Source organism: Petaurus breviceps, unplaced genomic scaffold (genome assembly GCF_028583685.1).
Source record: "Petaurus breviceps papuanus isolate PSGF00001 unplaced genomic scaffold, PetGlider_PUasm1.0 567, whole genome shotgun sequence".
NCBI classification, from domain to species: Eukaryota; Metazoa; Chordata; class Mammalia; order Diprotodontia; family Petauridae; genus Petaurus; species Petaurus breviceps.
In genome coordinates, this window is record NW_027186383.1 from 5719633 (window position 1) to 5745264 (window position 25632).

A 25632-nucleotide genomic window follows, 5' to 3' on the forward strand; every position below is an offset into this window, starting at 1 on the left:
GTTTCTGATTTTGCTTCTCTCTTTCATGGTTGCAAAACAACAACACTAGACTGGGAGAAATTTATTCTTTTATTCTAATTCATTCTACAAGCATATCATGGAATCACAAATTTGAGAGCTGGAAGAGACCCAAGAGGTCATCACAGTCCAACCCAAACCCATACCCCAAAAGAATCCCGCACTTCCTCAAACCCAACAAGCTCTCAGTGTACCTCTGCTGAAGACCTCCAGTGAGATAGAACCTGTTGCTAATTCCCGAGGCAGCTCCTTCCACTTATAGATGGAGCTAATTGATTTTCCTCCAATACAGCTTAAATTGGCTTGACATTTTTCACCCATTGTGACCAGTTGGGCCCTCTGGGGCCGAACAAAATAAATCCAATCCTCCTCAACATGATAACCTTTCAAATATATGAACCCAAGCTTTTATATCCTTTCCCCCCTCCCCAATCTCCTTATCTCCAGGCTAAACATAAATTAATTATAGATAGAGAGAGACAGACAGATAGACAGACCACCAAGAGACAGAGAGACTGACAGAGAGAGTCAGAAACAGAGAGGAAGACAGAGAGAGACAGACAGACAGACAGAGAGACAGAGAGGGAGGGAGGGAGGAAGGGAGAAAGAGAGAAGGGGAAGAGAGAGAGAGAGACAGAGAGAGAGAGACAGAGACAGAGAGAAAGAGAGACAGAGAGAGAGACAGAGAGACAGAGAGAGAGACAGAGAGAAAGGGAGAGCGAGGGAGACAGAGAGAGGGAAAGAAAGGGAGAGAGAGGGAGAAAGAGAGAGAGAGGAAGAGAGAGGAGGGGAGGAGGAAAAGAGAGAGAGGGAGAGAGGAGAGAGAACAGAGAAAATGGATAAAATGCTTGCCATGTGGCTATATCATGTAACTTAGGAGCTCCTTGTGTGCCAGATGCTGTGCTACATATTGGGGATACAGACACCCAGAAGAAACCATCTCTACCCCTCAAAGAGGCTAGTTCCTATTGTCAGTGTGACCCAGTAGAAAGATGGATAAATTTGGAGTCAGAGACCTTGGTTCAAATTCCACCTCTGACTTTTTCCAATTTTGTGACCTTGAGCAAGTCACTGAACCTTTCTGGGCTCTAGTTTCTTTATCTGTAAACTATGAGAATTTGGTTAAGGATCTAAAACTTCCATTGCAACTCTGAATTTATTATTTATGAGCTCCCTAGGGACACAGATGGCATGAAACACAGATAAGAGCAATTTCAGTTAATTGGAGGAGAGAGAATGCAGTGATAACTGACTATATTAAACTACTAAAACACTTGGAAAGAATTTGCCAGCATTAATTAATCTGAGCCCTGCAACAACATATGGTGGGAAGACCCCAAAATGTCATCCAACCAATGTCCTTCCTTCTTCAGAGGAAGGTTAAGTGACTTACTCAAGCACACAATGAGAGGACACTAAAAATTGAGCAGTGGAAAGTTGAATGAATGAATCAGGGATAAGCCTTGAAGAAAAATAATTCTGGAGGGTAAAGATGATGAAAGAATGTCATCTTGGCATGAATGGCTCATGTGAGTTCATGGTGTCAGAGCTAGCATGTTGACTTCATGGGGCATGATCCCCCCAAACATATGTATATGTATATATGTATACACACATATACATACATATACAATTGTTATGGGAATGGAAATCTAAGATCTTCCCTGCCCCTAGGCCCTTTGATAGGCTTAAGTGACTCTGAGAACCTTCTTTGATTTGAAAATATACTCTGCCCCCTAATGGGCAGAATGTAGTTACCTGGAGCCTGTGGTGGGAGGCTTGTTTTTCAGGAATGCCCACACCTTGATACTTTGTGATTGGGCAGTAGGTCAAGAGGGTTATGACATTCTCTGAGCCAGGAGAAGGCTATCTATACCCTGATGTGAGGTTTTGTTTTGGGACTCACCTTGATAAGAGTTGTATGATTTGACCAGGCAAGACTCTGGGCAGCCGTTGAGCCCCCCAGCTTTTAAAACCCAGATGTTGGTGCTTCCCTCTCTGGTAACTGACTAGGTATGGATGTAATGGTAAGACAGTTGGAAGCCTGTCTGCTGATGTTTCTCTGTATTTTTTGTCTGCTTGTAACCTTTGTATTCTCTGAAGTTTGGGGTGCTGATCTTTTTCCCTTGAACTAGGTAAATGACATGTGCTTGATTAAAGCAAGATTGTTAACTCATTTTGAGTTTTGCTTTCCTTTAGAAAATCTAATCTAACAGATCTAAGAACCTGTGTTGGCAGCCACCCTAGGTATGCTAGGGTGCTTGCTGCTACAACAATATACATGTACTTGTACATATACTATCCCATCTGACAGGAACTTACCCTTACAGGTATAATTACACAGAGTCTGAATCCTTAATTCTTAAAATTTCTTCCTTTCCTTCCTCCCTCACCAGGGTCCTATGTTGACTTCCTCCCAGGCAAAACCAATGGCAAGCCTTCAGAGCCTCTTGTAAACCCTCCAAAGACTTGGCAGTCTGACCCTGGACTTCCCTTGGTGTCTTTTCCTTCTCTGGTTCTTCCACATTCAAAGCTCACCAAGCTGTGCCTCCTTCCTGGGATTCCAGAAGGATCTTGGCCATGGCCAAGGCTAGCCTTGATTATAGACCCTCCCAACACCTCTGGCTTCCCTGTCTCCTTTCCCAGGATAATTCTTCTGCAGACTGCCAGTACAATTTTATTGCCTGCATAGAGGAAGAACGGGGACTTCAGTTCTCCTCAAAGCATGTTATTAATTTGTACCTGTCAGACCATCATAATGAGATACTCAACCCACACACTAGCCGTCTTGTCATTATTGATATCGGCAAATAAGAAGAGCAGAGGGAAGCTCTGGGATCACCCAGTAATGTCCGAGAACGTGACATTGTTACTCTTGCCTAGCGATGAATCATCATCACGAAAAATCTTATTTCCTTTTATTCATGCTTCCAAAGAGTTGGGCACGTGCATGCTCAACAAAAAGGGTCATTGAATGTCCAGACTGAAGAGACCTTGGGGTTTAGTTTAGTCCAGCCTCTTCATTGTAGGAAAGCAGGAGCTGAGACCCAGAGAGGGCAGAGGCCGGGTTCTTTCTCCAACCTCTGTCCACTCCTGTTTGGACACTCAGAATCAGAGGAGGCCTCTGAAGTTTTCTTGGCATTCTTGCTTCAAGATTTCCTTCCTGGGAGCAGGACCAACCACCGGAACTCTCCTTCTGTATGCTAGAGAATGATAGCAATCCCTTTCATTCTAGCCAGAAATGCATCTTCTTGTTTCCTGAGTCCATGAATCTCACTACCAGTGCTGCTCTCTCCATCCAACTTGGCAGAGGGCTTTGACCTCCAAGGCCAGGCAGGATGCATATCATACACATGACTTTTTTTTTGTTGTTATATAACAGTTGTAGTGAAGATCTAAGAAAAGATATAGAGAAAATCTACTTCTAAGTGTAATGTAGGACCACTTTGCCTTTAGATGCAGTTTACTGACAGTGTGTATTTAGGCAACTAAGCAACCTTGAAAAAAATAAAGACTGAGAACCAACATGTGGGCCTAAAAAAAGCCCCTATATTTATGGCCCTGTCGTTCTCAGATAGGCTTTCACCTTGAAAGCTGCTGTGACCTCTCTTTTCTGGGCACAGAAAGAGAAAATACTTCATTTGGCATCAAGGATAGCCTCATTCTCCAAATTGGACGTCTCCAGGCTTGCAGCCACGTAATTTCTAATTAAAGCGACATGCCTTCATCTTGTAATGTTTTCAATGATGGGGAAGTGCTCTGGTCTCAGAGGTATGATCTTTGAGGAGATATCCTCAACCTCAGAAGTTGTTCCCTTGGGTAGTGGCATCAAAAGATATCTGATGTTTTGCATGATTTTACATGTATGATTGATATCATATTGCTTGCCTTTTCAGTGGGTGGAGGAGAGTTGGGAGAGAGAATTTGGAACTCAAAATTAAAAAATGTTAATAATAAATTAAAATGTTAAAAAAGCCATTTCATCAGGAAAAACACATGTGCATTTGTGTGTCTCCTGTTTGGGCTTGTCCTGGTCACATTTCATCACCAGGATCTCTGTAGAAAAGTCACAAAAGCTGAAGTCATTTCATCTAGAAAAAAGAATGCTCATGAATGTTTTAACAACTGTCTCTACAATTTTTTTCTATCTCCCTGGAATAAAGGAACCAAATTTAAATTGTGGCAGGGATTTGGGTAGAAAGAAAGGAGGGACCTTTCATTTTTTCTTCTTATTCCCAGTGCTTAAAAGTTATAGGTGCTTAATAAATGTTCATTGAATTAAATTGAAAAAGAGTGACTTGGATCCTCTCTGTAATTTATCCCTTTAAGTCTCAGTTTCCTCAACAGAAAAAAAGAGGAGAATGGGCTAGATGATCTTCTGGGTCCTCCTAGGTCGGACATTTCCCACTGAGAGATAATGTATCTGCCCCCATTTTTGGTGAAATGATCTTAAGATCTTTGTTTTGGCCAGATCTGAGGTTTTATCAGTATAAGGAGTTCTCATTGGAATAATATCTTCTACTAGAGCAGGTTGGCATCTCCTTTGTTATTTATAGAGGTCAAGTCCAGGGTCACACAGACAGGATGCAGCAGAGATGAGACTGCATGTAGGCCAGCTCTCCATCCATTATGCCATACTGGCTCTTTCTCAGATCATCTGGTGTTAGAGTGACTTTCCTTTGACCCCAAGCAAAAAAGTCTCAACCATTCTTCTGAGGTGCTGATGACAGATGGGACTCTTGTTTCAGAACAGTGAATGAAAACCACTGTTATCCTTTCTACCTCACTCCCCCAGGGCTGAAGAAACTTCTAAACATGCTTGGCTCACTTCCAATGGCTTACATGAAGACCAGACTCAAGCACCAGCAGTCAACCTCTCAGGGAGATGCCTTCATCTCAGCTCATCCTTTCCACTCAAGACTCTTGGAGCTGAGATGATAAGCGCATACTTTCTTTTGGAGTATTTCACTTCCTTTTTTTAAACTTTACTTGGCCATGGTGGGAAGAGCACTAGTTTGTAAATAAGGAGATTTGAGTTCAAGACTTACTCTTTCACCTATTAGCTGTGTGACTGTGGCCCAGGCACTTTAATTCAATTAAAAAATAGATTTCCTAATCACCTAGCATGTGTGTGGAACATTATTCTAGGTGCCAGAGGCACCATGTCAGGCAATAGAGACTTGGGACCATTCTTCTGAGCCTCAGTCTTTTCACTAAGATGAAGTGGAGTAATCATGGGGGTCTCTGTGATCTGCTGTAATAAGGCGTTTCCCATGCAGCTGAGCTTGGTCCCTTCCAATGGGCCCCATGCACGGACCACTTTTGGCAACGCTTCCCTTAGTCCATCGCTAAATGACAAGTGGGACAGAGATGTAACCAGAGACTCCTATAGACCCTATTGTCCTGATCAGTGGGGGCTGTGCTGAAGATTGGTGACCAAAGAGAAAGGGTTACTCAGTAGATACTTTCAAATGAGAAACCACTTCTGCTCTTGGACCCTTCTCCACTTTTGAATGGTTGTCTTGGAACTCTACAAGAGAACTATGAGTTCTCCCTTGGGCTTCTCAAAAGGAAGGATTGGAATTCCTTCCCCTGCCCTTGCCCCTCCCCAGTGACAGCTATAGAAATTTTGGGCATGTGCCATGCTTGAGAACATCGCTTCAAGTGCATGAAGATTTCTTCTTCTTTCTGTTTCTTTCCCAGAGCACAGGTGACCAAGCATCGACCCTGAGATAGATGTTTCTGGTTTGGGGGCTACTTGTTGAGCTTGGGAGGGCAGGAATTTTGGAGCATGGATGCTGACTGGCAGGAAGAGGATGGGCTGACCACTGATGAGATCATCTTGGAACCTGAATGCCCAAACCTTGGTCTGGATCAGTCAGGACACCTGGATCCTGCGTTGCTGTTCAGACAGTGAGAATTTAAGTGCAAGTGAAATATGTTCAGCAATCTCACAGAGGAAATGGCAGGGAACAACTTGTCCTTTCCCCCATTTGTGATCAGTCTTTCCCAGGACTGAACCTGAGCCACGTGGAGAGAGCGGAACTAGAACCCCTTCTTGGAGAGGAACCCCGCCTCCCTCGGGCCACAGGTGACGTGTTAAGTGGAGGCAATGACATCCACTACTTTGAAAGGTGTTGTGGGGGAAGCATCACTCAAAACTTCATCGAATTGTAGGATTATAATAACAAATCTTTTGGAGAGGAGGGGGAACAGACTTGATGACTTCGTTAGTATAGATATAGAACTCCTGATCAGGACACTCCCTCCAGCAGTTCTAACCTGCTCCTGGCTCTGGCATTGATAGTCTCCGTGAGTGGCTTTGGGTGCGTGGGTGGCCACTGAGAGATTAAGTGATGTGCCCAGGATCACACAGCTAATATATTTCAGAGGTGGAACTTGAACCCAGGTCTTAGTGACTGAGGCTGGCTGTCTGTCTACTTCAGGATACTATCTCTTTAATTACAGCATCTTAGTGTTGGAAAGATCTTTGAGGCTACAAAGTCCAACCTCTGACCCAGTGGAGGAGTGCTATCTTTAGTACCCTGCCAGGCCAGTCTTTTTTTAGACACTTCTCAGAATGCCCTTAACAAAATCCCAAGGCAGCCTCTTATGTTTGAGGGCAGCTTGCATACCTAGAATGGTCTTCTTTTTACTGGACTTTCACCCTCCTACATGGCACCTACAGCCATTTGTCCCCATCTCTTCTTTAGTCTTACATAGAGGACTATTTTCTTGTCCATGTGCAAGAGAGCTGCAATTGAAGGCAGCCTCCAAACTCCCTCTCGCCACCCCTGCCCTGAAGTCTGCTCTTTAGGATCCACGCAGGAGCTGCAGTCACCCCAAAGATCACAGGATCAGAGTGTGCTGAGCTTGAAAGGACTTGAGAGAAGCTATCACCTGGCAAGATCATTAAGGCAGCACACAGTAGGGCTTCATGCCCTGGACTTTCTCCAATCCAGTCTTCTGGACTGACTTTTCAGACACGTTTTCTAGCTATTTCTTCATCCTGACTAGCTTCCTTATGGATGAGCTCATGCGCACGGACCAACATTCTGATGAAAGAAGAGTTGGGCTGAATTCATCTGAGGCAGGACCTGCATCACTTGCCCTTGAATTTCAGGTTCCCAACACCCCTAGACCTCAACAGGTGCTTCCCTCTCTTAAGGCCACCAGAGGTTACATTAGTTCCCTTGGCTGCCCCATCTTGCTCTCAGTATATCTTGACTGCTAGACTACCCCCACCCCCCAGATCCACTGTTGTCCTGTGTATCTGGAAAGTAAGAAAATGCTCTAAGCCTCCTAGTATTTTGTACTAGAGCAACTGAGTTTTTGAATCGAGGTTCTTGACTTTGAGAGAAAGGCTTATTTCATATTAATAGTCAATTATTAAAATTGGGGACACTCAAGTTTTTTTCCCCTGACCTATTTCCTTGTCCTAAGACCAGTCTCTCTAGGACAAGGGAGAGGGAAGATAGGATTGACATTCTCCTCATTCTGGGCATTGGAATTCCACCCAACTAGATCAGACTTCTAATTTAAAATGAATTCCTGCCCACTGTATCCCACTTAAGCTCATTTGGGTGGAGGTATGTTATGTTCTATGTCTAGCTTGCCCAAGGCTGTGGGTGTCGGGGTGTAGGGGTAGTCCCTTTGTGTGAGAACAACTTGATGTCCGTCTTGCAGTTCCTCATTAGAATAGGTCCATCTATCATTAATTGCTAATCAATGGGAGTTGATCTCCTCGCTTGGGACACCCACTCTTCCAAGCACATATAGACTGTGAGCTCACCACCACGATTGGTCTTTGGCATTTGAGAGTGTTGCTGATTCTTTTCTTAATAAAATACTAGCATTATTAATGAAATGATTAATTACCCAGAAATGATGTCTCTTGAACTTTTTAAATATCGCAATTTTATATTTATTTCTGTTAAATTTTTTAAAATCTATTTTGGTCCATCTTTCTGCTTCAGAAACATCATATCTGGAATCCCATTCTGTTCTATCATATTAACCAAACGTTCCAACTTTGTATCATGTACAAGCTTGATAAGCATGCCTCAGATGTCTTCAATCAAGCCAAATCCTGTGCCAAGAGCCCTGTGGCAGGCTTTATGTCTAAACAGGGGTTATTGCTATACATATGCCGCAGCAGGAATCTGTTGAGACCACCACCATCTTTCTGGTCTCCCAGGTTTGCAACTCAAGATGCACACGTAACTCTTCCTTCTCTTCTCCTTCCCCATATCGAATCACTTGCCAAGGCTTGAGAATTTTGCATCCAAAATAACTCTCACATTCAGTCTCTTCTGTCCATTCACATTGCCTTAATGGTTTGGTCTAGGGCACTCAGGAGCCTGCTCTTTCCTCCTAACAAGAGTAGGAAACCAAGGCAAGTTGAATGACTTTTCCTTTTACCTTAATCAGGTACAATGCTGGTTTGTGTGAAGGGAGTAAATGACAATTTTGCTGACCCAAATTGCAAAAAAAAATCCCTCCTGTCTGCTTAAAGGGAAAGAATCAAAGGATATCAACTATGTCTGCTAAGTGACCATCTGGCCTTGTTGAAGACCTCCAGTGAAGGAGAACCTTTCTCTCCCCAGGTAGCCTATTCTACTTTGGCCCACCTCTAACTGTTCTTTTCCTTATATCAAGCTCCTATCTACCTCCACCCATTGTTCCTAGTTCTGCCCTTTGAGGCAGAGTAGAACATGGCAAAACTCTCTTCCACATGACATCCACATGATACATTTAAGGCATGATCTAGTCTCATCATAGTGTTGTGTTTTCCAGGGCAAATGTTCCTGGTTCCCTCAGTTTATCCTCATAGAAACATGGTTTCAAAGCTCCTCACTGTTCTAGGCACCCATTGTTGGAAACTTTCCAGCTTATTAATATCTTTCCTCAAATGTGAACCATGGTCATACCAGTGGATGCTTCTCCCTCCTCCTGATACACTTCTCTCATGTTTGTCTTTCCTTTTCAAAGAGGACCAATGACATCACAGGGATGGTGTCTTGACTTTTGTGTGAATTGGATTTAAGTGAGGGAGACTTGCACAATGTGATCAGCCTCATTCTCTCTTCCAGAGTCATTGAAATCCAGTGGCAACATAAATGTCAGAATGACTGGAGATGGCCTGGGAGGCAATGGGTGACCTTGGCATATTCCGTGTCTGACCGAGCTCCGACGCTCCACAGCACCTCCTTTGACTGCCTTCACGGTCATGTGAACGAATTGTTCTAATCTTCCCATTATACTGGGGGAATGTTCACGTGCTTCAGATAGATAACCCCCAATTCACTCAGAAGTCTGAGCCCCATTGCTTACCCTCAATATACTGTTAACATTCTCATTGTGTTCTCCAGACAGTGAGGGAGAAGGAAATTCAGTCTCTGTTGAATTGGATAGATTCCACCATCCCCAAGGTAAGACCCACTCCTATGAGAGACGTCCAATACACAAAGCTGACCATTCAGGTACTTTTAGAAACTCAACAGTTATTCCCTGAGCCTAGACCAGAAATTACATTTCCTTCCATCTATTTGGTGCCCTCCATGATGACAAAAACTTCCTGAGTATCCTAGGTGCTAAGTAGACTTTTATTAGCACCTTCATGATCTTCAGGAGGTTTAGGGGACAGCGCTGCTTTATCCTCGTGACCAACCTGGCTTCTAAAATATGTCTTATTGATTTTATTTATTATCTAAGAGTCATGTCATGGCTACCTCTCTCACTTAAAAACCAGTTAAACAAAATGAGCCTGGCACGGTGCCTGTGTCTGACAATATACGCCGCTTCTCGCCCTCGTTGGTCACTGCCTCTGGAGGAAGTGAGGGATTCATGTCTCATTATCTGCTTTCCAGGACTTTGGGGTTTTCAGTTACTCGGTTCAACTTCCTCTGAGCCTTTTTGTTTACATTATTGTAGTGATTTGGTACATTCTTCTCTGGTTCTCCTTATTTCACTCTGTATCAATTCACACAAATCTCATGTTTCCCTGAATTCCTCATGGTCTTCATGAGTAAGATATTTAGGTGTCTGGACTGTTGTTTTACATATTCACCACAGAGTGATGATGGTGCATTACCCCCTGCCCTTCACCTTTGGTATATAAGGCATATGTTTCTCCCTTCAGCAAGAAACGCTTCCTATCTGTCTCATAGGTCCTTGCTAGAGAAGTCAGCAGTAAATGACCCAGAAGCCACCAGTCACCCAGATCTTACTTAATCTGATATTTGAGAGGCACTCTAGCGGATGCAGTTACTCTCCATTCTCCTGGCTTCTCCACGGTCAATACTTCGATGAAGTGAGATTACTAGAATGAGCTCACCGGGAGCCCTCTTCACCGGCTGGGCCTCTTCTGGGCAGGTACTCACTGAGTTATATCCTTAGCTTTGACAAGGGGGAGGAAGAGTCCAAGAAGAACCTCCTGGATAGCCTTGCCAAGTTTTCAGCAAAAGTCATAACTGAAGGTGGTTTCTATTCCAATGCCTTAGGTCTCTCTTAAATAAGAACTCAAGTACTAAATTCTTCTGCGAGCGAATTTCTAGGGCGGCTTGCCTCTGCAGACAAATCCATTTCCTTTCATCAGACAATCCAAGGAGTCATCCTTTTGTCTTTAACTGTGCCAAGAAAGCTGGAGCCAAACTCAGGGGCTCATTACAGCAGTGTGTTCATCTCAGGTGCCTGACATTGCTCTGCTTCTCTGAGAAGACCTTTGTTCCATTTTAGTCCTTAACGGTCCCGCGTTTATATTGAAGTCTGTAAGTGCTTTTGAGGGGAGGCATGGGAGAATTTCTAAATACACCAATATCCATATACAGATTTATAAACCGAATCTTCTGAAAGTTTTCAGTACTTGACTGACTCTTCCATAATCATTTCCTTTGTTATTTCAATGCCTGAAAGCATGCTTCTGATTGGAAACTTTCGTTGTCTTTCCTGCCTCCCCTCCCCTGTCCCTTCCCACTTTTGGCTCTGAGAACAGCAATCAAATGCACTGACCAGTTCTAGAAAGGCTGTACCAACCGATCCCTGATGATTCTGCCCTTTATTTGCTTCCGGTTGTTTCCCCCACTGGAATGGAATCTCCCTGAGGTCCTGGCCTTGCTTTCCTTTTTGTTTGTTTGTATTTGCCCTCAGTACTCAGGTCGCATCACACCTGATCACACACAATAAATGCTCATTCATTCACTCTTTTGCTGAGGAGATAGCATATATCAGTTGTTGAGATGAAAAGAATCATCACTAGGTGACCCAGAGGTTCATGACATTTTTGAACTTCGATAAGTTGGCCCTTCAAAGACAAATGAGTTGAGATAATTGTCAATACCTGCCACTTGTGCCCAGAACATCCCAGGTCACTTTGGTGGTGAATACCCCAGTCTAACACATTGTTGAACTCACAAACTCATCTATCTATTGCCAGGTGAATACCCAATGTCTTTCTAACTTAGAGCCATAGAGATGGACATCGTTGGGTCCATTCTCCCATTTTGGACAGACCTCCTCTGCAGCCTTCTTGTTAGGTGATCATTACCTGGCCTCTGCTTCCACACTTCTAGTGACAGGAAGCTCACTCCCTCAACAAGGCAACTCTTTCCATGTTTGAGGAGACTTCTCCTTTCATGCTGAAGATACATGCCAACCCTTCACTTGCCAGCCCACTTGTTAACATGTCTTTGGAAACAAGAGTGGCAGCATTCTAGAGACCTGGTGCTGGAGGGTAAGTACAAGGCTTTTGTGTCCTTCTCTGAGGCTGTAAAAGGTTTATAATCTAGAGGAAATTATCAGCATGTGTTTTTTCATGGAAGAGTAGATTGAGAACTAGAAGGACCTGAGTTCCAGTTCAGCCTTTGCCCTATCTTGGCGGTGTGACCTTTGCCCTTTCAGCATTCCAGACACATTTCTTGGATTGTAAATGATGGAGTGGGTGTCATTCTGCACAGATGGAAAGAATTTCTTGCCTGGGAGGCCCCTCAAAATGAAATCACAGGGCCCATTTAAAACAAACAAACAAAAAAACAAATTCCTTTTAATGCACAGGGCAATTTGAGTAACTTAGATAAAATGTGATCCTACAAGTGTCAGATTATAGATATCTACAGTTCTTGTTAGCCTTGCTAAGCTCTTTCACCCAGCTCGGTCCCCACAACAGAGAATCCCTGGGCCTAAATAAAGCTGTGTACTTGAGAGTGTTTTGGGATGTATTACTGACTGACCTTCATTTTAACCTCTAAAAACATAATGCCATTCCACACCAAAGAAAGTACCAGTTTGAGAGGTTGCACTTGGGCCTTTAGCACAGACTCAGTCCTGTCCATTCTATACCTCCCTCCCACCCCCCTCCACCATCCCACACATTTACTGGAATCTGGAGTGACCAACTCCAGCCAACAAGCTCAGAAAGGAATTCTAAATTCATGCTAGATTGCAAATGCAGAAAATCTCTTTCCCAAGATAACCATAAGTCAATCCCTTCAATTACTCTTTTGCAGGCATTGTGTCCCAAGCTTATTTCTATGCCCTAATGACAGTCACCGTCAGTCAGTAAACATTTATCAAGAGCCTGTCTTGTACGGGACACCAGGCCAAGCCTGAGCATGCCCCTGATGTAACAAGGCAGATAAGGCCCATCCTTCATGGTGGAGGATTTTGTGCCCTTGTGGTAATGAATCTTCCTTCTGCCCTCAGGCTGGAGCTAGCAAGGTCTACCCTGAGGTTCTGGATCCAGTACAGTGATTCTGGAGAAATGTGGAGAAATGAAATTTGCTGGAAGTATAGTCAGGATTTTATCATTGTCAAAGTGGGGCTATCTTTTTGTTCCCCCCCATAATCCAAAATGTTTTATTGTTGTTTTTTAGTCACTTAGGCCATGCATTCATAGGGGATTGGTTCCAACAGCTCAGGCTGCTTGCCATTGGTTCTCACAAAGTGTGCTTCTCTGGCTGGCGTTTCAGTTGAACCCAAGTGCCTTTTTCTTTGGCTTCCTTCTTCTTCTGATCATTTTCCTTTACCCGCTTCAGGAAGCTATCTCTGCTCTTGGAATGCTTAATATGCTCAATACACACATTAATTCTTTTGGCTAGAATCTTGCCCTTAACCTGATTGTTTACAACAATGTCTACAGCATGCTGAGTAACATTATAGACCCGTCCAGTCTTGCCATGGTAACATTTGTGGGGCATTCCTTGCTGAACTGTGCCCATACTTATACAATATCACCTTTCTTGTATATTCGCACATATGTAGCCAAAGGGACAAGACCATGTTTTCGAAAGGGCCTAGAAAACACGTATCGTGTCTCTCTCCTTTTTCCTTTTGTGTTCGTCATTTTGGCAACTCATGTGAAGCAGGAGCGGCTCGACCCCGTGTAGCTGGAATATGGAGGAGCCGGCCAAAGTGTGGCTGTCTTTTGCCAACTACAAAGATGCTGACCAAGAAGGGGTCCTCCACTCTGGAACTGAGACACACAGGGAAATTGGATTGAGGGATACCACATTCTCTGTCCAATATGTGAGAGGAGAGCAAGATAGGTCACCCTATTAGCTATGACTGATAATCATTCATTTAGAGCTTTGAGTCAGACAGTCAACAAGCAAGATACTGTGTAAAAAGTGGAGGCACAAAGGGAGGTCAACACTGTTCCTGCCCTCAAGGAGCTCCCATTCTACGGGGGGAGATAAGATGCAACAGAAACTTGCCTACAAAGACATACTTAGAGCTATCTGGGGGAAAGGCATCAACAGCTCAGGGGCCTGGAAAAAGCTTCCTGCAGAAGGCAGGGTTTGAACTGAGTCTTGAAGAAATCAGAGAAATGAGTGAGGAAGGAGACAGAAGGGGAGAGAAAAGGCAGGAGGGAGAGCCAGTGTGAAGACATGGAGGTGAGGGATGGAGGGTGGTGTGCCAGGCACAGCCTGAAGGCTGGTGTCAGTGGACTGGATAGATAGGAAGGGTCCAAGATGCAAAGGGTTTGAAAAACCAGTGAGAAAGTTTTGTATTTTATATGGCCTAATAGGGAGCCACTGGGGCCCGCCAAGCAGAAAAGTGACATGGGGAGACCCGGGCTTCTGAAAGATCCCTTGGGCAGTGGAATGGATGAGGAATTGAAGGGGGACTTTAGAGATTGTCGAGTTCTTAATTGTATAGATGAGGAAACTGAGGTTCAGGGACGGCTCAACATCAACCAGGCAGTAGACCTCTGAAGCAATATTTGAACCTTCTTCCTCTGGCCTGATAGGCAGGGCTTTCTCCATGATGTCATACAGCCTTCTAAAGATGGTGCATTCTCTGCCTGCTCTCAGCAGCTCCACTGGGTGGTCTTCTCTACTTGGGATGCTCACAGGGGCTTTAAGGATGGGCTGACATAGTTCCGGCAGTGAACTGGAATGCAACATCTCTTTCTTCAAGGGCAATGAAATGATGGTCTGTTCTGGCAGCTTCCAGATCTTGCCCAAATCCAAAAATAATAGAGGTGCCACAGGTCTGAATCTGGAGGCTTACTTAAAGCTTTTATATTATGAAAGAGGAAAGTGTGTGTCATTTCCCCTTATTGATCGCTATAAAAGGTGGACCCCTTCCACAAGTGTCCGTACTCCCATGAGTCAGAACCATCCCAGGCAAGGCCCAGACACAGAAGCCCTTCCCCTACAAGGCACCAGTGGATATCTCCAAACCAGCCAATGTATCTTGAGGCAGTCTAGTCACTGAGATTCTGAGTTGCTTTTAGCAATGGGCATGTCTCTGTGGAATAGGGAGAGGCCACTCATGAAAACTTATGACAGCAGAATTCCTCTAAGCAGCCCTCTGATTTATGAAAATCTCACCTCAGGAGGGAGAGCATTTTTGGGGTGGGGGGGATTGGAACCAGACCAGAAATTTATTTTAGTTCCAATAAGGAAATTTCTACCAAAGCAGATTGTCAACAGTTCTGTAATTTAAAATCTCAGAGATTTGGCTAATGGCACAGAGAGGTTAAGTACTTGGCCCAAATCATTACAGGGTATTATTAACCCCATTTGCTGTAGGAGGAAACCGAGGCTCAGGGAGATTCCACAGCACAGTAGGCCAGGATTCAATAGCTAGTAAGTGTAGAAAAGGGAGCTTGAACCCAGGCCTAACCTAATTCCATGTTCTTTTCACTACATCAGGCCCAAAAGGAATTGTCAGAAGTGGGTAGAAGGAGGGACCCTCATGTAGAGGGAGCAGCTCACACTGGCACATGCTTCCCAAGGCTTGAATTGTTTGTTTACAGAACCATAACTGACTTCCTTTACATGGAGACCTCAGGAGCCCTGCTGGGCAAAGGTGTAGTCAATCATTCAGCTAATAAAAACTCACTAAACTGCTATTACACAGTCAGGCCTTATGCTAAGTGCTGAGGGTGGAAATCAAGACAGTTCTCAAGAAGTGATTCTGGTCTGGGCAGTCAGTCCACATGGCGGAGTTCAGCTGCAAGGGTGTTGGAACAGCTTGGAGGAGGCAGTTACAGGGCAGGTGGCAGGGCCCAGTGGTTCAGGATAGATGGCAATGCCAGGGGGCCTAGCAGACACAGTGGCAAGGAGCCATGGTTCTTAGGGCACAGGGACCCCTCATTTTACTTGAAGGGCTGTATTTGGTGCCCTCCTGTTGATCATACCCACCCTGCAGCCAATTGGATGGAGGGCACTGAGCTCACAGCAGTTGAAGAGTTGAGAGTAAGCCCATGGTCAGAGCGGAGCAGGTATTCTGGGGTTCTTCCTATAAGGGTGGGGGTGAGGGGAATCAGGAACCAGAAGGGGATCCACTGAAAAAGAAGCTTCCAGGAAATGAGAGGAAGGACGAGTCACAGGGGAAAGGGAGAACTTCAGGACAGGAGTGGGTAGGCTGAAGAGAAGTGCTCCTACATCATGGTGCCCTCTTCCCTCTAGTGGCCAATGGGTTCTGACGGTGGGAAGTGGGAAGGATTGCTGCCGCCTAGTCCTCTGGTTCTGTACCTTTCCCAGCCTTGGTGGGATCAAAGACGAAAGAGTTTCTGCCCTCAACAAGCTTATATTCTATCAAGGGAGACAATGCACACATATCAAGGAATGTGAAAATTGGGGTGAAGAAAGGCATGAGCAGTTGTGGAGATGAAAGAAGGATACAGGAGCAGGAGGAGAGTTCAAAGATCAGAACCAGGAAATGGTAAAAGGCAGCTTGGTTCCTTCCCAATAGGGTTAGGCTGATAAACATCTGCTAATCTACTGCAATGGACGGATGTCTACAATCCTGTCTTCGGTTTCACTAGGGCCATTTCACTAATTTAATTACATCTGTCAACTGCATTGCTGAAACCATGATGGGTGAACCTGGGGTGAGGTCTTTCCACACAAGGATATTGAGAAAGCCTCCTGGGCCTGGGGAGTGGGGGAGAGAATGAGTCTAGCTCGGAAAGGCAGATTTCCCTGGGGTGTCACCATTACTAGTGAGCTGCTTTTGGCACCATCTTGCCAAGCTGGCCATTCCATGTTCTCTGCACACAACTCCCGAGATCAGGTGGGATGGGGTGGAGGGGTTGGTCTGGCAAACTGGACAGTGAGCTGTTCCAAGTTCTGAGTATTGTGGTGAGTTTGCTTGAAACTGAGTCCAGCAATTAGCTGTATCCTCATGTTTTCCCCTAAGCCCAGGGTTAAGTGAAGGAATTTGGAACCAGCCCAGTTTTGCTGGCCAGAGGGTTGAAACAGCGTACTTTGTCTATGAGGGAACCCGCATAATGATGCAGCGCAGATCATCAGTGATGCAGCTTTTTTTCTTAGCCACAGTCCAGATGCTTCTTATTTGGAGTCAGCGGTGGGGGCAGTAGGGAGAGTGGGAAGGATGTGTCAAGCTGATCTGGCTACTCGCTGGAAGCCACTTGACTGACTGAAGTAATCACCTCCTCCTTTCTTTCACCTGGGCACTCGTTCCTTGTCCCCTATTCTTTGCAGCTCACTGGGTATTTTTCTCAATGTTAGGACTGGAATTCTCCCCTGTCTGGCTTTTGCCTTTGCCTGAGAAAGCTCTGCTGGGGAGTCTTTTAACTTTGGCCATTACTCCATGCCTCCATATGCACTGGGCTCCAGTCAGAACCATGCTACCAAACTGGTCTGTGTCTACCCTTCAGTGCTGGCTGAGGTTTGGGGCTTGAACACCTCAAGCACACCTCACCCTCTCCAGAACCTCCTGAACTCGAAGATGCCACTGACCTTCTCTTGAGCAATGGAGAGGACTAGGGACTCCCCATCTGCCCTGCCATCCTATATTACATCAAATCAACACCGTTGTGCTCCTGTGAAGGGCAGGAGGAGGCCATCTGCTTCTCCAGCTCTCCTTGCTCTGCATGCCCACCATCGTCATTCCAGGGACCTATCCCACCATCTTATGCTTCTCTTTTGCCTTCTGCAACCCCTGTTCTATTGTTAACAAGCTGCCTTTCACATTAGCCCTGCGTCCTCTTCCTGGAAGTTGCTTTGTATATACTTGTATTTAATTTTCTAGATACGTGTGGTTTTCTGACAATAAACTATGAGCTCCTTGAGATCAGGGACTCTTCCATTGTTTTTTTTTTTTTTTTTCAAGTCTCCAATACAAAAAATAAGTAGCTATACTAGGAACTTAATGAATGAATGTTTGTTGAAGTGAATTGAGTGCCTCCCCCACATCTATTTTTTTTTAAAGCAATTGGGGTTAAGTAACTTGCTCAAGGTTACACGGCCAGTTATTTTGTGTGCGTGTTAAGTATCTGAGGTGAAACGGATCCCGGGTCTCCCAACTCTGGGGCCAGCGCTCTTACTCACTGCGCCACCTGGCTGCCCCACCCCACATCTATTTCTGACCACCTGGATTCTGAAATTATCCAGAATTCGTTTTGCATTTAATTTTCAAATTCTTATGTTGGTCCATGTTGTCTTCCCCTGATACAACAAGGTCCTCCAGGGCAGATATAGACTTAATTTTACCTTTAATCTTACCTCCAGTGCCACAAATATTTTTTGTATTTACTCATATGTCTATATAATGTTTCTTCCAAAAGAATTGAAGTTACTTGAAGAATTGAAATTGAATTTGAATTGAAATTGAATTGAATTTCCCCCAAAAGAATTGAAGTTACTTGAAAGCAGGGATCACTTCATTTCTGTGTTTGTACCCCTGATACATAACTGAGCACTAGTCATGTAGTAAATGTTTGTTGATTGCTTAATGGAAGGAAGAGAAAGCATATGTTGAGTGCTTACTGTGTACCGTGATCACTCTCATTTTATTGATCATGAACCTGAGATTGTGAGAGGAAAGTGACTTGCCTAATACACAGTTAGTAGGTGTTCCTCATTCATGCAGTATTTACTAGGCACTGTTCTGGGTGCTAGCGACCACAAAACCAGAAAAAGGCCATTCCTACCCTGAAGGGGCTACAGTTCTATGGGAGGAAAACAACCATTACAGACAAAAATGAATAGGACATGTATAGAAAGTTAAAAACCAAGTATGCTGGAGGTGAGGAAGAGGTGCCTCACATCTGGAGGGATCATGAAAGTCCTTGTGCAGGAGGGAATATTTGAGCTAAGCTTTAAGGAGTTAGGATTCTAAAACAGGTGAGTATAAAATATCTTCTAACTAAAAAACCTGGGCAAAAAGTATGGCGTTTGTAGATGTAGCCCCAAATAGCTTGTGCAGGGAATTGGTAGGGTGACCCCTTACCTAGAATCTGGACTTTGTAAAGAGTAAAGGGAAACAGTGTGCAATCAGCATGGAAAGATAGATTGAAACCAGACTGGGAAGGGATTCCAACAGTAAATGAGAAGTCTGAGCTTTAATTCAGAGGTGATAGGGAGCCAGGGAGGCTTTTAGAGCAGAGGAGTCATTAGACTGGTGTTTAAGAAGATTGAGTTGAAAGCTGCTTGGTGGATGAATTACAGATGAGGACTTAAGGAAGGGAGACCAATTAGGAGACTAGGAGTTCAGGTAGGAGGCAATGAGCTCCTTAGCTAGGGCACTGACTGTGTGACTAGACATAAAATAATGAGTGGAAGAGATCATGTGAAGGTTCAAGTGACAAAATTTGGCAACAGATTAGATAGGGGACAGGAGAGAAGGAAGAGGCAAGTATAAGTTTGCGGTTTGAACTCAAGGGACCAAAAAGGCAGTGTTTCACTCAACAGAAATGGGTTCTGTTTGGCCACATTGAGTTGGGGACACTCAATTGGAAATGTCCAATTGGCAGTGGGTTACATAGGGTGACTTGGGCTAAGTCAGGTCTCAAACTCAGGTCTCCTGCCCTTTAGCCAACAATCAAATCAATCAAGAAGTGTTTATTAAGCACCTACTATGTGCTAGGCAATCCATGAGGCAGTAAAAATACAGGTACAAAGAAAGAAACAAGCCTTACTCACTAGGAGCTTACCTTCTGGCAGGTCAGCTAGTCTACCCCGTGAAGGTCAGAGATGAGAAATAGCCTGTTCCAGTTCATAAGCTACAGAACTTGAACTTTTGATTCCAAATTCTGGATCCTGAGTCCTTTCACTTACACTGCCCCCCCCAAAAAAAACCCATTGCTCCATTTGTGGACCTACCCCCTTTAATGAGACAACTACCAATAAGAATTGTAGAACCATTACTGGCCACAGGCTCTAGCTGTTGATAATATACCTTGTCCTTTCTCAGCTGGGGTTATTGGTTTATATCCACTAACTATAGATTCTCTGGGGCTCAATTTCTGCCCTCTTCTGTGGTCTGCTGTTGGTTCTGATTTCATGTCTTTGCATTTCTCCAGCCATTGGGACAGAAGCAGGTTTCCTCTTAGGAGCCCTTAAGGAAGGGCTTAGGAATACAGGATGCCAAAAACATTGTAGTTACTCAGCACCTTCCTGCCCCAACTTGTGGAGTGCTTCCAGTGGGGGCCTTTGTGGAAAGTGAGCAGAAATGGAAATAATATATAGGTGTATCTTTGAAAAAAGGTCATATCAACCTCCTGCTTACAAATGAAAAATACCGGTGAAGGAAAGTTGAGCCAGACCTCTGATAGGCAGCTTGGGAAGGAACTCCTGGGAGGTGAACATGAACACTTGTGGTCCCATCTCACATTCTGACTGAGAGAAAGGGACTTTTCATGAGCATTCAAAATACATAGTAGGAGATGTTGAAGCCATATTCCTTTTTTTTTAATGTAGAGTTTTGAGAGAGCTGAAAACAAAATGCAGATGTCTTGAGATATGGATTGAGTCCCTTCCCAGTGTTTCTCTGTCCCAAACCACAAAGACTGGCCACATTAGGGAGTCTAAAGGGTGGAGTGGTTGTGCTTTAAGAGAGAGAAGAAAAAAAAAATGAACCTGATTTCATTACATGCAGGCATCTCTTTGAAGGATCAAAAAAGTAAAAACTAAGCCAATGTTCCATGTTTTTCCATGGAAACTCAGCTTTGGTTAGGGACTCCTCTTTCCTGCCAGTTGTAATCATAGGAAACTTTCACTAGCAGGTGGTTAGAACATTTTGTCAAGGTCATTGGTTGAGTTTCATACTAGGACTAGAGCCAGAGGGAAGTCCACAAGGATTTATGATGCCATTGAGCCTCCACCCACTCCACCCATCTCCAGAGGGACAGCTTTGGTTTTCCATCTTATCTTCCATGTTCTGTTTGCTTTCACTACTGTGGATGCTGCTATGAAAGCTAGGGCTGTCAAAATCTTGGACTCTTCCATGAGGTCAGATAGAAGTCCTTATGTAAGATGGGGGCTGCCTCACCTAATGGAGAAGGTGCTGATCTTGGAACCAGGAAGATCTGGATTTAAATTCCACCACTGGTGTTTACTAGAAGGATGACTCTGGAAAAGCCCCGCACCTCAATGAGTCTCAGTTTCCTCATCTATATAATGGGATAGGAATGTTGATGCTGATTATCTCACAGGGTTGTTGTAAAATTCATGACACCATGGAAGCAAAATGCTATATAAATACTGGAATGTTTACTAACATTCTATAGGTTCACAACCCGAATTAAACAGATGGATGCATCAGTGCAGGATTTCACCAAGGAGCGTCAATTCCTGGCTTCCTTCAGAACCCAGATCTCTTGCCAAGTGGTCTGCAATGATTTTCTTAATGCCCCTGGGGCACCAGCCCTCTCTTCCTCTTAAAATTCCTTTGTATTATTTTATGCACACATGTATATGTGTAAATATGCACATGTATGTAACTGTGTGTGTACACACACATACATATCTGCACGTTTTCAAATACTCATATATGTACTTTGCATTAACTTGTATATATCACCCTCTGCCCTCAGTAGAATGTGAGCTCCTTGAGGGTAGGAACAATTTTCCTTTGTTGTCATTGTATTCCCAGAAATTAGCACAGCTCCTGCTCCACAGAAAGTGCTTAATAGATTTTGATTGAATTGAGCCTACTGTATTGAGAATCATCTGGTTCAATGGCCACATATTAAAAACAAGGAGACTCAGTCTCAGGGATGTGAAGATCCTTGTTCACAGTCTTCGCCTACTAGTAAGTACTAGAGTCAGAATCCAAACCCGATCTCTGGGATCCCAATCCACCTCTCACACGAACTCTCATAGATGCCAAGCCCATGCCTTTATTATGCCCTGAGGATCATGGGGTCATGACCCTAGAGCTGGAAGGAATCCCAGAGGTTATCCGGCCCAAATTTTCATTAAAGATGAAGAAATGCATATTCTAGTTTATTGCCCCCCTTCGCCTTCCTGGGACCAGTCATTTCCCTGGTGTAGGGAGTTCTTGCTGAAGAATGTCATCTACCAATGCAGACCTAAGCTTTTTCAGCCCCTTCTGAGTCTCAGAGAGGTGCCCAGGGCACTGCCCAGGTAGAATGACCTACCCAGAGTCACACAGCCAATGTGTGCTCAAGGTGGAGCTTGAATCTAGCCCTCCTGACTCACTCACGTCTTGCGCCTTCTACCTATTTGTCCTGGTTGGACCCTCTGGGGCCAAGTAGAAATTGACTTACTTTTTTACTCGAATTCTCTTTCAGCTCCTGAAGTCAGCTCTCCCCCCCCCATGAGGTCTTCTCTTCTCCATGCTGCATACCCCAAGCTCCTCTACTGGATTTGATATCCTATCTGCTAAATAGGTTCTCTCCCACTTCTTTTCCATGAGCCAAATACTCATTGTAGGAGGGTGAATGACTGACAGGTCAATGTTGTTGGCATACAGGAACAACCAGAGTAAACCAAGCCCAGAAACCTCAACACATATGTGGAAAGGAGCTTGGGCAGGGATTGGATGGACTTTCCTACTCCCTCCAGACTGGAGGGCAATAAAAGTCTGAACAAGCATCTTGTATTGGAACGAAGAGGAGCTTTGAGAGCCTCCTGGGGAAAAATTTGAAAACTTGCCCAAACCTCAGCCCTAACGACCGAGGCGCGTGGCTCGTGCTCCCTCCAGCCAAGTTGGATGCAGCAACCTAACTTGTTGTTGGCTTTTTTTTCCTACTTTTCCACTTGCCTCGTGAATTCTGAGAAGTATTTTCCTTTCCTTTTCAGTCCACCTCCCTATTGGGGGGGGGGGGCGGATTTGTCTGCGCAGCAACACGATGCAATATCAACTTTTTGCTGCTGGAACAATTGCATTTGACACTTGTATTTCTTTTTCCATGCATCCCGAACCACGACACACATCTTGTTAAGTAATCATAACTGATCCGGTCAATCACAGCACTCACCAACCACACTCAACAAGGATGTGTCTGTTAGAGCGAGGTCCAAGCAAAGAGTCTTAATTCCATCCATCAGGGCCAAAGTTGTTTTCATTGTACAAATTGTCCTCCAGATTCTGCTAGCTTCACTCTGAATCAGTGCGATGGGTCTTCCCAAATTTCTTTGAAGCCCTCACTCTCCTTTCTTAGGGCGCAGTAACATCACTTTGCGTTAATACATCAGAATGGGTTCGTTACTCTCCAGCAGCTGTCACTCACTTCATCCTCTAGTTCTCTGCCAATATAAAAGAGCTGCTATAGCTGTTTGTCCATATGGATCCTTTTCTCTGATTCTTTGGGGACCAGAGGGCTATCACTGGGCCTAAGAGTCTTCCTAAGTTGGAGGCAGAATTGCAAAGTGCTTTCCAGAATGGCTGACCCAGTTTACAGCCCCACCAATGGTGTAGCAGCGTGCCTATGCCCCATCCCCTAGAGCCTCCAATATTTGTCACTTTTTCTTTTTTTTGTAGACTTTGCTATTCTGATGGAATTACTTTCATTTGATTTTCTCTGATTATTTGCTATTTTTACAATTTTTTCATATGGCTGTTAATAGCTTGGGTTCTTTCTTTGAAAATTGTTCATTTCCTTTGACTATTTGTCAGTCATCAGTGGATTTTTCAGTCTCATTCATGCTACATGTGATTTGACTCCTTCTGTAAGCTCATGAACTCTCCAGGCCTTTCAAAAGTGAAATGATTCCCAGTAAACGGGGGTGAAGACAGTTGAATAGCCCACAGGGAGTGGGAGACAGAATCATGTGCGACCTGAGGTATGGGGGATGGCTTGGTCCAAGCGTCCAGATGGTTCCCTCCTTCTTAGAAGTGCCTCAGAGCCCAAGATGGAGTCAGCTTGCATTGGACTGGGCTTGAAAATCAAAGAGTAGTTTGAAAGTCACAGGCTGGGCATCCAGATGCCCTGTGTATTCTGCAGCTGAGTAGCAAAGCCTTGGTACAGTAAGTTCCCAGATCTTCTTCTTTCTGGAATTGTGTATTTCTCTTTGTGCAGCAATGAGAAGGGGGCCATCGGCATTCAGGCACTAGGACCAGTGAAATGGTCACCTGTCATCCTTGCTGTGGAAGGGGTGCTGTGTCAGGTACAAGTTGGGCTGGATGGGCTCAGATGTCTCTTTCATCTTGGAGATTCTGTGATGCTTTGAGCATACCCTCAGTAGGTAAGGCATTGTGACATCGTGGCTATAGAGGGAGACCCGAGTTCAGATTCTCCCTCTGACCTATCCTGGTTTCATGAACCTCCATCTCTCAGTGCCCAGAAATCTCTTAGGCTATAATCTATGTAAAGTAGAGGTTATCTCATTTTTACAAGGTATAATGCTAGGCACATTTTTGGTTTTGGATTTTATTGCCTTAAAGGACTCCCAGTGAGGAAACTTCCTCTCTCTGCTAATGTAGATGGGTACTCTCTCTGCAACGAATAATCTTAGAGTAGTCTGAGCCACTGAGGGCTTCAATGATGGTAGGAAACATTTTGTTCTGGATGGGGGAGCCTTGCACTTGGAATCCAGGAGACCTGGTTTTGAATTTGGTTCAGATTATTTTTAACTGAGTAACCTTGGGAAAGCCATTTAAATCCTATGCTTTAATTTAGTCATCTGTACAATCAAGGGACTTGATTTGAATTTTAAGGCCCCTTCCAGCTGTCTGTGATCAGTCCCAAGGCCCCAGCATCACCCAGCCAGGATATCTCAGAGGCAGGATTTGTACCCAGGTTTTCTTGACTCCTCTGTTTGCTATACCATGCTTTCCTACTGTGGGGCACCCAGTAGGTGTTTGTTTTTTATTCCTGACCAAGTTGTCTAGCTGCATTGTTTAAAGGAGTTGCCCACATTGATGAAAGCACAGATCAGGTCTCCACTCCAAACAATATTTCACTGAAGGGTAGTAGATGAAAGTTAACGAAAGTGTCATCCTTTTACGTTTCCTCTCTTCCTAGGATGGATCCTGCCAACAAGATCCAATCATACATTTTCTTCTCGGTTCCAGAAGAGCCAGAAGTCAGGAGACCAGCCTGGCCAAAGGCCCAGCTGTTGTCACTGACACCAAGCCCACCAGATTCAGCCCGGAGCATGCCAATGATGGGGCAGAAAGGGCCTGCTGCATTCCCAGACAATGAGATAGGTGGTCACTGGACAGCTGCTACACCCCTCTGATGGATGGGGCTGCCCTGCCCAGGCTGTGTGGAGGCAGCCTCCCTGAGCTGGGATGAAAGGCTGCTGGGAACATTGCACAGGCTCTAGTTCAGGCTGCCTTGATGGAGCTCCCAGATTCTGCCTAGGTGTGCAATTGCAGGGGAAGACAGGACTCTGGGCCTGATTCAGCCCAGGGGGAGGGATGACTGATGTGGGGTGGGGGAATAGTAGGGGGCATCAGAAGGGGGCTGCCCCAAAGATCTGAAGGGAGGAAAGACAATGTCCAGGGAAGTAGAGTCAGGGAAAGCCACCTCAGAAGCTGTAGATGTAATCCAAGCGACAGGTGGCAAGCGCTTGACTGGAGTGAATAGGAAGAGCAGGACAGAAGTGTGAGACAGGAGGATCCTGGGTTCAGGTCCAGCCTCTTGGCATTCTAGGTAACACTCTTAGACCAGGAGGTGCAGAAACATTCTGATTGTCTGGCATGATAGCTGGAGGGGAATCATATAGCAGAGAACAGAGAGAAGGCCCCTGGGTCAAGGTCACCCCCTAATTATGTGTCCCTGAGGCCATCCTTGAGTGCCCAGGCCACCTTCTAAGCTGAGAAGGGGAGGAGAAAGTTACTGGTGGAGGGAGCTTCCTCACTGGCCTTCCCTGTACTAGCAACAGCCTAGCGTTGTAGCTGGAGAACCAGACCCGGGGCTAGGAAGATCCGGGTTCGAATCCTGCCCCAGGA

General features: G+C 44.8%; 1 pseudogene; it reads right to left on the reverse strand.

Moving 5' to 3' along the window:
* Positions 1–12891: 12891 nt before the first annotated feature.
* On the reverse strand, positions 12892–13384 carry LOC138173147 (large ribosomal subunit protein eL21-like; annotated as a pseudogene).
* Positions 13385–25632: the final 12248 nt, after the last annotated feature.